The 11741-nt window shown below is 43.3% G+C and overlaps 1 protein-coding gene across 10 annotated transcripts in view; it reads left to right on the plus strand.

The window, feature by feature from the left end:
• The window catches only part of Aopep (aminopeptidase O (putative)), a 262328-nt gene that overhangs the window by 57944 nt on the left and 192643 nt on the right, over positions 1-11741 (plus strand). The window lies entirely within an intron of this gene.

Raw genomic sequence — 11741 nt, forward strand, 5'->3', positions numbered from 1 at the left:
ATTTGCTGTTAGCACCCAAGCATATTGATCCCTACACTGGCTTGCAGATCTGCAGAAGGAAACAAAGAACTAGCTGGGAGAAGCTGGTCATCTGTGGAGAGCTCCCATGTGGCACACCCTTTGGCCCCTTTACAGATGCAATGATCTTATTAAGAGATGTAGCAGCCATACAAGGATCATTTTTTTGCACTTGTATTTTCAAATGACTGTCTGACTTGCTGTGAAGTAGACTTCTGCTTTCAGGGTCTCTACTCACAGGAAATGATTCATAAGAAAAAGTTACTTAAAAGCTCTTTTTTCTTGCTCACCCTGTTCCCCTCCACAGCCTGGCTCCACAGCAAAGCAGCTGGCAAGGCCATGCTGAATGCACATTGTATTAGCTGTATTGCTAACTGCCCGCTTTCCTGTTCTGGCATTATTAATCCCAGCAAGTTTAGGGTTCCTTTTTTAAATTTTTGGTTATATTCTGTAACTTTTTAAAATCAAAGTAAACCAAGGATACCTTTGAGGATTTTGCCAGCGACGCACAGCAAATGCTTGCTTGGACACTCATCAATATGGGTTTTTTCCTTTCAGCTTGTTTCTTGTTCTGAGTCATCATAGTTGCTTCCTGCTACATGGTTTTCTAATGCTCTTCACTGCTTAGAAGTTGAAAACTCTAAAACTGGGCTCAGAGAGCTAGATAAACCATAGCTGCCTTCAGAAGCTGTGATACTGCATTCCTAACTCCCTCAGGGGAAGGAACTGTCCTGCCTTGTTGTTTAGGCCTTGCAGTCTCCACTGGGCAGAGGCTGTTTTGTGAGTGTTCTAAAGATGAGGAAACTGAGGAAAGGTTGTCTGTGTCTGGCCAGTTCCTTGTAAAACTACGCAGGTTGACTGTGGAGCCCACAGTCCAAACATTTGTCCCTGGGGCCATGATCCCATCCCCTTCCCAAACTGTCTATCTCACTGTAACTGTGCTGGGCAGCTGGCCTGCTTTCCATTGAAGATCACTGCCGCTCTATAGCCGCTGACTACCCTGTTAACACATGGTTAGTCATTCCTGACTTCACACTGGTCTGCATGTGTTCCTGCTTTTCCGAGTTGTTTGAGTCTTGCTGTACTCTAATCCAAGCCCTCAGATTCTGCCCTGATTCTCTGGAGGATCCAGTACAGCTTCCTGCCTGGGGAGCGATCTGGGGGACCAAGAGGTCCTAGTGTCCTCAGCAGGGTCACTCTTCACCCCACTTCAGGTCACACTGGATGGGGGAAGAAGCGCAGACTGAGCATCATGTTGACTGTCAGAGGCAGGAAATATTTAGGTAGTATCTATTTTTTTCATGTTTGGAGGTTTCCCCAGTAACTTCATAATAACTCCAGTACTACAGAAATCTAGCCACTTTCTTTCAAGTCTAAAGTTATCTATCCTGTCCTGGTAGCTACCATGAAGACTCAGAACTGGAGAGGTTTGTGAAAGCCACAAAGACCTTTGGAACACAAAGATCACCACTTAGGAAAGACACTCACATAGCACTGATTGAATCCCAGCCAGCTCACTGCACAGTCCAGTGATGTGCAGAGTGAGGGAAGAAATGGCTGTTTGGATAGGAACAACATCACTGATCAGAGTTATTTGCTTTTTGTGTGATTTCTGAGTTTCATATCTCCTGAGTATGGATAGCAGTTCAACCAGAGGAGAGTACAACAGGACCCACCACTGTAGTTATCCTCAGTTCAAGTGAGAATAAAACCTGCCCTCTCCTATAAATACCCAATGGTCTAGGAAAACAAGAGCATCAGTGTTTTAGACCCCCAACTGCATAAAACAGAGTTTATAGAGTTCTAACTCTAACTTTCATTGTTCTCCTGGCATCTTGTTTCCTCTGGTAACACATTCTCTACCTCTTCCAAACCCAAGGAATCCTGAGTCTGTGGAACATCAGTGAATATACAGCCAGCTCTATACTTGATGATGCGAAAACATAGCTCTCACCTCAAAGGGGAGAAGAGAGGGTTCATTCTGAAGCCAAATATTAGTGACCATGGCCTGGCGACACAGATTTAGGTTATATAACCAAATTCAGTGTTCCGACTTGGGAGCAGTTTCATGAAGTTTTTATAGAAACAGAAAAAGTCATAAATGAGACAGGTTTCTAATACACTGGTAGAGATATCAGCAAGGTGGGTTATGGCAAAGTAGGGGACCTCTGCTGTCAGCCTCAGATGTTTTCTGGTGACAGTCTTAGGTGTTAGATTGGTGAAAGTGAATGAAAAGAAGAAATAAAAAGGAAGGACAATGACTGCTCCTGGGTATGTTGGAGGAGAAAGTTTATTGTAACTAAAAGGGAAAACATAGCTAGAGTCAGAGACATCTGGGAGAATTCAAAGTGGACATGACCATGAGCCATGTGAGGAGAAGTGGGGAGGGGAAGAGAGAGAGGAGAGGGGAACCAGGTGCTGGCTGCAGCCAAGAGGGCCAAAGGTAAAAGGGGTGGGTAACCGAAATGGTTGGATTATACAGGGAAGAGCCTCAGGGGAAGGGCATGTCAGCTATACCCTGGAACAGGTAGGACTGAGGGGTGATGGGAGAACCTGGCAGCCAGGTCTGCTTTGATTTGTTAAATGGGCACCTCAGTGGTTTATCCCAGTGTCTGAGACTTAAATGAAAGCTTGGGGTCTGCTGAGTTATTACATCCCAAAGGAAAGTTAGTGTTCTGTCCTTGCATTCCAAATGATTTACCTGGTGGGCATAGAGCTGCCTGGTCAGGTACAGAAAAGGACAATACGTTACCTTGTGAGGGGCTCCGTATCCAGACCATCAACGCTTTACCCATCGTCTTCCTGGGAACTGATGTTCAACACACTGGAGTTAAAGACTCAGAGGAATTTAGAAACAGCTGGAAACATTTCCTAATTCCCAGGTGGAGCCAGAGAAGAGAACATGTCTGCTCTCCACCCAGTTGTCAAATTCGTCTAGAAACTTGAGCCCTGAGTATTTTCCTGGTTGATAACACAGCTCTGCTAATCTGTAAATGGGAGAGAGTTGTGGAGCCTCTGCATGGGGTGGAACCAGGTGATCCAGGCTTGGAGGGAGGGAGGGCATTGAAAAGAGACACTTTCTCCTCATTCTGTTTTAACTCTCTGGGTTTTTATAAAGCCAGTCTCTGGTCTTGAAGTACAACTGCTTCTCATTTGGTGAGCTTCCCCTGCTTTCTTGTCCATTTGGCAACAACATTTTCCTGTATTTTTAATGGCACCCAAATTAACATGGCTGTTCTCATTTTTTAAATGACACACCCAGCTAAAGAATCTCTGATTTTTTTGCCCTGGCATTTCCCAAGATGTTAGAGAGCCTGCGAAACCAGGGCTGCTGAATTGCTGTTGCAAAGGGCCACAAGGTGACTGGGAAGGAAGGAGTTAGAGAAGGCAGGAGGAGAGAAAAATGGGCCTCCTCCAGGTGACTATTTTAAAACTTTGTTCTCCTGTTGAGTTGGATATTGGTTTTCACCTTCCATAGGTGTCTTTCCTCTTGACATGATGGAAGCAGGGGTGGAAGCCCCTGCTGTTTCGAGTTTTCCAAGCATGTGCTCCTTCTGAACCAGGAACCAGCCCTTTCTCCTCTCTTAGAAGAGAGATCCACACAGTCAAAGGCCTGTGAGGGAGCTAGCCAAGCCCTCAATTTCCTAGCCCTGAATTTTCTAAACCCCAATTAGAGACACTTTAGGAAACACACATCTTTATTTGTTAAACAAATACTCTCCAATGAGATTTAGCCAAGGCACAGGCTTTTTTAAATAAGTGACATAAACACACTGGCTCAGAGGAAGGTCTTCTGTGACCTTCAGGTCTAGCCCAGAGGTTTGAAGTTGGAGTTCCTAGTGTTCTTTTGTCTTTGGCTCCCATTCTGTTTCCTCCTTTAATAATTGGGAAGTTAATAGGCTTTTTTTGATGCCACAGAGACACTGTTTTCTTGTATTGGAGGGCTGCAGTTGGCTGCAGTAAAAGGCCTCAGCTCTCCGGGGTTAACTTGTGGTTAAGGATTTATAACTAACTGTCAAGTTCTCCTCTAGCTACAGAGCTGGTACTCATAGTATCAGCTTGACAATGGTTTTTACTTTTTTAAGTGTCTTAAAATGGAGCAATTAACAATTTCAGTTTAACTGTAACTTGTTAAGTTTCAGGATGCAAGAAAATAAAAGCACTTGATTTTTAAAATAAAATTTGTGACCTTTAAAAAATATGGATAAAATTATTTGATTTTATATCTTCAAAGGAAAATATAGCAAAATGTCTGTGCAATCCATTTTTAAAGATACTATTACAGTTTTCTTGCTGAGACTAAAACCTCTCATTGGACTGCTAGGGCTGCTGTGCTGCCCGTGAACTTCAAGCTCATTGTCTCATGGAAATGCAGCCAGTCCCGGTCATGAGACTGCAGCCGCTGGCTGCAATCTCTGATTCCGCATGTTGGAACACTGGAAATAAATAGCCCAGGTTCAGAGCTATAGTGGAGATGTCTATGGGCACCAGGGAGCCTTCTCCCAGCCCTTGCTTTTTGTCCCTCCTCCTGGTCCCCACAGTAAGGAAGGAGGGGAATGCCTTTTATTCATTGACCTTTGTTATAGCAGATTACTATCAGGGGTGTTTGAGGACACACTGAGATGGTGTCATATTTTATGCAATTGACTTAAAAGTTTTCTAAATAAAAAACTAAATTTAAAAAAAAGTTTTCTAAATAAACACAGTGGAATCTGTCACAGGCTCCGGCCCCACACCCCACACCTTGTGTTGGTTTTAAAGATTAGGAATGTGAGCCTTGGTTGTTAAACTATGAGAATTCAAGCCCTTTGCTATTTCCTCCATTCCAGCCACTAGATAGCAAGTTCAGCCCTTGTAGAAATTTGTGGACTGTTTCTTGTCTTAGATAAAAGTATGGGAAGAAATTCATAAGTGGATATTCCATATTTGGCTTTCTTCTCTCCCTGTGAGGGGCAGAAAATGTCTTTTCTCCTACGCGTTTCCTTATGCAGCAGTGTGCTCAGATGACCCTTTAACGTTTATATGGGAACTGTTTGGAGACTCTTCCCGCATGTGTCCAAGGCTTGAGCTGTGGAGTGATCTTTTCCTGACCTGACTGGTCTCTGGCCAAATAGGATATTGAGCAAGCCAGAAACTAGGCCCCAGCCGAAAAACCAAATAGAGATAAATATTTACCTCCTCCCAGTGGGAGTCCTGGGTTTTTAGGATCAAAGACCTACTTTGTGTGTGTGTCTGTTCCTAAGCCTTGGATAAGCAGGAGACCTGGAGTATGGTACAGGCTCTTTAGCCCTCAGACAAATTCCCCAGTGGTTCTTTAAAAAAAAAAAAAAAAAATTCCCATGTATAAAAATATAAGTTGCATTTCTTAAAATAAGAAAGAGAAACAGAAGTGGAATTGAAGAGGGGAAAAGATGAGCAGACATGGCAAAGAAAGCACCAGAAGTAGAAAGCAAGGGTGTGTGTGTCTGTGTCTGTATATCTGTGGTATGTGAGTCTGTGTGTCTGTGTCTGTGGTCTGTGTGTGTCTGTGGTCTGTGTGTGTGTGTGTGGCTTGTGTATGTCTGTGTGTGTCTCTGTGGCATGTGTGTCTGTGTCTGTGGTCTGTGTGTGTCCGTGTGTGTCTGTGTCCGTGTCCGTGTGTGTGTGTGTGTGTGTGTGTGTGTGTGTGTGTGTGTGTGTCTGTTTGTGTGTCTGTGTGGCATGTGTGTCTGTGTCTGTGGTCTGTGTGTGTCCGTGTGTGTGTGTGTGTGTGTGTGTGTGTGTGTGTGTGTGTGTGTGTCTATGTCTGTGTTTGTGTGTCTGTGTGGCATGTGTGTCTGTCTGTGTGGTGTGTATGTTTTTGTGTGTCTGTGGTGTCTGTGTGTGTCTGTGTGTCTGTATGTATGTGTATACAGTGGGGACAAGTTCCCAGAGGGCAGAAGGCTATGCATACATGTGTCTCCATTCTGCAGCATACCTTTACTTTTTCTGGTAATACTCCCAGAAGCACAAAGGTTTTTATTTTGGATTGAGTCTAATTTATTTTCTTGACTTGCTTGTGTGATGTCTGCAATTCCATGGTCTAATCTGAGAACAGAAAGGTTTTGCTCATGTTTTCCTCAAAGAGCTTCACAGTTTCCACTGAGAATCAATTCTGTGCTTGGTGTGAGGTAAGGCACTCTGCATGTGGAGAACTACTTGTCTCGGATTTTTATTCCTTAATTCCACAAATATGTATGGTGAGCACAGTCTGTGCCAGCCATTGTGTGCTGCCAACAGAATGTCCATTGGTGCCAGAATGGCCCAGAGACTAAGGAGGGAAAAACACTGAAAAATTTGGGGAGTAAAGTGGTTTTGTTTTTTTTTTAAATTAGACATTTGAAAAGAGATTATTAAAGTGTAATATGAGGAAACTACAAGCATATTTTAAAAGTATTGGTTTTTAAAAGGAAAGCAGATTAATTGTACGCCCTATATAATTGTTAGTTTATATTTCTTGCACAGCTTACATGCAAATTGCTACTTAATATATTTAAAGCTAAGTAGACCTGGTTATTTCCTTCAGATTATTGCCAACTATCTAAATATTATTTATTTGCACACCAAAAATTACTCTTCTTTTGGCTTTTTTGAAATCCAGAGAAGTGAGGCCATTGTCTAAGCACATGGCAGACAACAGTTGGCAGTTGTAGAAGCCATTCTTCTAGAAGCCTGTTGATGGGAAATGTTCCAAATGGGAAACATGATGCATCTCTGTACAGGGAAGTAAAAACAGTTAATTCCTGACTTGAATGCACTTCACACAGCTGGACATGCCCATGGTGCCAGCGCCTTGGACAGCCTCCCTCCACAGCTGCCTGCAGCCGTCCCTTCTGCCCTTGCTTCTTCCCATGCCTCTCCCCTCCCCGCTCTCTCTGGCCACTGCTGGGAGCCTACACTTGCCCACACCTGTGTTTCCTTTGCCCCTTATTTTCCAGATTCAGGTGAACAAGTGCCTTTACTAGAGCTCTGTTGCTAGAGTTTTCCGCCTTGCCCACAGGGACAAATCTTTGTCACCCGCCAGTCCCACAGCCGCTCAGACCCAACCAAGTAAACACAGACACTTATATTGCTTACAAACTGTATGGCCGTGGCAGGCTTCTTGCTAACTGTGCTTATAGCTTAAATGAGTCCATTTCCATAAATCTATACCTTGCCACATGGCTGGTGGCCCACCGGCATCTTCACATGCTGCTGGTCATGGCGGCGGCTGCAGCGTCTCCTTCTGCCTTTCTGTCCTTTTATTTCTCCTCTCTGTTAGTCCCGCCTATCTTTCCTGCCTAGCCACGGCCGATCAGGTTTTATTTATTAACCAATCAGAGCAACTTGACATACAGACCATCCCCCAGCACAGCCAAGTGCAGACCATCTCAGACACCTGCACTCAGGCCCATGGTCCTAATCATCCTCTATGCGGACCTGCTGGGTAACGCCACAAAGAACCCAAGAAGGGCTCCCACAGGACATACAGAACATCCCACAGCACTTCCCCTTTTCTTTTTTTAAAAAGGAAGGTTTTAACTTTTACACATCTTTAAAGCCAGCTTGGTATATTTGGGAATTTGGGCGTAGCTTCTCTTACTACTTCCTGCTGGAGGGGGGCGCAGTATCTTATGGGGATACAAAGAAAATTTTAGGTTCATGGAGTAGTCCATGAGACTGTATCGTCTGAGCCAGTTGCCTTGAAACGATTCTGGATGTTGGATCATCTGGGCCATGGTGTCATCGGAGACCTTTCAGGGGGTCTTGGCTGGTCAAACCTGATGTATCTTAATCTGGAACAAATCCATAGCCTCTGGCTTTCTGTAGAGACAAAAACAGAGCCTCTTTTCCAAAGCAACATATCCTTACATCTAAATTTTGAAGTCAAGGTACCTTTAAAATATACATTTTGGCATAACTCAACAGCTTTTGCAATCAAATGTTTTTCTTCAGCTACAAATATCAAAGAGAACATAATCCAGATTCTCTGTGTGATAGCCATCTTTATGTGGCTTATTTTTTATATTACTTTTACTTTCTCTTTAAAGACTTTATTTTTTTAAACTTTCTATTTCTTTATATAACTGTGTATGTTCCTTTTCCTCTCTCTTCCAAGCCTATGTACATTTTTACACACATTGTAAAGCATTTAAAGTCTTGTTCCATCTGAATCTGTCTTATTTCGAACTTATTGCTTTAAACTGTAGCCTTCTAAGCCTGAAACGGCTCTGTGGCTGCTGGCTCCGCCCCCTTCAATTTCCCAACTTGGCGGTGGTACGTTTTCCACCAGCTCTGGGAGCCATCAAGGCTCAGAAATAGTGGGTCTACACTTTTATCCAAGCAGCGTGTAGCCCAGAAACCTCTTTTTTTGTTTTGTACTAGCAAAGGCTAAATCCGCCACGCAGCTTAATGTTCCATTTGCAGAGGCCTCATTCCCGCCATACTGCAGGTCAAGTGCACACGCCAGGAACCCGCCAGTAACTCAAACCGGCAGCTGCTGCTCATTTGAGAGAGACAATTAGGAAGCTGTTTTTAGCTCCGTTTTAGAATCTTTTCTCAGGTTTTAGGTGGAAACTCTTGCCCTCTCGTTGGGCGCCATTTGTTGCTCGAGTTTTCCGCCTTGCCCACAGGGACAAATCTTTGTCACCCGCCAGTCCCACAGCCGCTCAGACCCAACCAAGTAAACACAGAGACTTATATTGCTTACAAACTGTGTGGCCGTGGCAGGCTTCTTGCTAACTGTGCTTATAGCTTAAATTAGTCCATTTCCATAAATCTATACCTTGCCACATGGCTGGTGGCCCACCGGCATCTTCACATGCTGCTGGTCATGGCGGTGGCTGCAGTGTCTCTTGTCATGGCGGCGGCTGCAGCGTCTCCTTCTGCCTTTCTGTCCTTTTATTTCTCCTCTCTGTTAGTCCCGCCTATCTTTCCTGCTTAGCCACGGCCGATCAGGTTTTATTTATTAACCAATCAGAGCAACTTGACATACAGACCATCCCCCAGCACAGCCAAGTGCAGACCATCTCAGACACCTGCACTCAGGCCCATGGTCCTAATCATCCTCTATGCGGACCTGCTGGGTAACGCCACAAAGAACCCAAGAAGGGCTCCCACAGGACATACAGAACATCCCACAGCAGAGCTCCTCATGGACTTCGGTGATCTGGATACTGTTTGGCCTCATGTCTGCTAGTTGCCCGGGAAAGTTCTAGAAAGAAAATCACAATGGCTCATTCACCTTGTCTCTGTGATTATTATTATTATTATTATTATTATTATTATTATTATTATTATTATTATTTTAAATCACTGGGCCCATGTATAAAGAACTACATTAGGTGGCGCACGCCTTTAATCCCAGCACTTGGGAGGCAGAGGCAGGCGGATCTCTGTGAGTTCGAGGCCAGCCTGGTCTCAAAAGAGAGTTCCAGGAAAGGCGCAAAACTACACAGAGAAACCCTGTCTCGAAAAAAACAAAAAAAAAAAAAGAACTACATTAGGGGATGACTGCATTTTAACTTTGAATGGGAGCTGGGCTGCTTTTGAAGATCAGAAGGTAAATCCTGGTGAGAGTTCTTTGTCAATAGGAAAGTTATGCCCAGATCACGGGAACCCCCAAAAGACCACCACAGAGACCAAATCCTATATGTAAAAGCAAAGAGCCTTTATATCACTCTTGGAGCTTGGTCTCTTTGTCCAGTGCAATGGTGAGAGCAGAGAGCCCTGAGCTCAGGCAGGGTAGGGTTTTTATCAAAGCAGAGGTTAGGTTGAAGGGATTTCCAGGATTCAGGACCCTGATTGGCTGACATTTGTCTAGGAGTATAGGTATAATGTGTGCTGGGAATGTTTGGAATGTCAGGTATTTCCCCTTAGATGCAGGTCCTCCCTGGGTGGGGTCAGCTTATGGCTTTCCCTGGATCTGGATGTTACCTGCCAGTAAGCCTATAACAGAATCTGTATCTGGGCCTCTAAACCTGTTATGACAGCTGTGTGGTCAAGCTGTTTTTTGGGTGCCCAGCCCCCAAACTCCCCCCTTCACAAGTACCAATGACAGGACTCAATCATGAGTCCTCTCTGTCCAGGGGTTTCAGGGTATTGGGACTAAGAACCATTAGCTAAAAAATTTTTCTAGGGAAGCAATATCTGTATCTACTGTCATTCTTAAGGCCCTGTAGTTCTGATCTTTGAGTACAGCCAGATTATAATCCTGAATGATCTATATAGAAATAATAATTTCTTTAAGCCATATAGTACCTCTTTGGTTCTGCACAAAGGTGGTCAAGTGTCTTATTGCAAAACCATTTTAGTTAATAAATTCATCAGTTGATAACTCTGAACCTATTTTCCTGGCATGTCAATGGACATTACAGTTAGCCATTTTGTCCCCTATGTCAGGGAGTTTCTTTTTGACCCAGCGTTTCAACCTATTTTGAGCAGGGAGCATGTGACAAAGTATTCTCTTCTGGAACTGCTTCAAACTGACACTGGGGTATTGTTGTCAGGGCCCCAAAAGTCTGAAAGGCTAGTCAAAGGCTAGGCAATGGGGCATCTGTCAGAAGCATGTGACTATCTGACCCAACTGTAGAGACAGGGAACAATCACATTGGCTGGACAATCAAAAGCTGGTCCACATCAGCTTTCAGCAAGTCCAGAGCTTGTAGTTGTTTGGAGCAGGTTTTAGTCAGCAACTGAAGCTTGGAGGTGTCTGCCAGCCAAGTGGAAACCTGCTTAGACAAATTTAAACTAGGAATAGAAGTTAAAATTTATGAACTTATTTGGAATTTTTAGGCCCATAGTCTTAGTAATTGGGAAGGGCAGGAGTCCCAAGACCAGGAGAGAGAAAAATGCCATCCTTAGGAATAGACAGGTGAGGAAAATTTAAGCTGTACTTATCTGGAGTCCTTTTGACCTCTGTTGAAGTGGATCCAAGTTTTATGACTCGTTTAATCCTCTGAGGCCTATATGAATTTTTATCTTACAAAATGACATAAGTTGGGCGGTGGTGGCACACGCCTTTAATCCCAGCACTCGGGAAGCAGAACTAGGCGGATCTCTGTTGAGTTTGAGGCCAACCTGGTCTACAGAGTGAGTTCCAGGAAAGGCACAAAGCTACACAGAGAAACCCTGTCTTGAAAAAAAAACAAAACAAAACAAAAGACATAAAAGTTTTAGATACATTAGTATTACCAATCTGTACTAAAATCCATATTGTAGATAAAGCGGGTAATAGGTATCTGTAAAACAACAGAAGTGAACTCATACCTTTGAGTCCTAGCAAGAACTACAGATTTGGGTTAAAAGTATGTCCATTTTCCTTTTGTTCAGAGAGCTAGGTATAGATTGGACAGAAATTTCTTTGGCCTGGTCAGAAGTACTTTTAAGTTTTATGTTTAGATGACAATCAAAATAAATCTAAAATGTTGAGCTTGTGACTGAACAATAAGTAGTTATTGCTGTACCTAAGCTTATCAGAACTCTATTAAATGTTAAGCTCTGAACTTTTATATCATAGAATGGAAAGCAATTTGAAACATTTTTTATAATCTAAATCATTCATTTATATCTTCATAACTTGCATTTGTATCTTAAATCATTTTCTGAGATTTTTAAAGCTTATTAGCTTTCATATCCTCAGACCTTTATATATCTTAAAATATTTTTAGACCCTCAAAACTTGCGTAGATTTGTTTGTTTGTTTGTTTGTTTGTAATAGCCAGAAC

This window comes from Peromyscus maniculatus, chromosome 5 (genome assembly GCF_049852395.1).
Source record: "Peromyscus maniculatus bairdii isolate BWxNUB_F1_BW_parent chromosome 5, HU_Pman_BW_mat_3.1, whole genome shotgun sequence".
NCBI classification, from domain to species: Eukaryota; Metazoa; Chordata; class Mammalia; order Rodentia; family Cricetidae; genus Peromyscus; species Peromyscus maniculatus.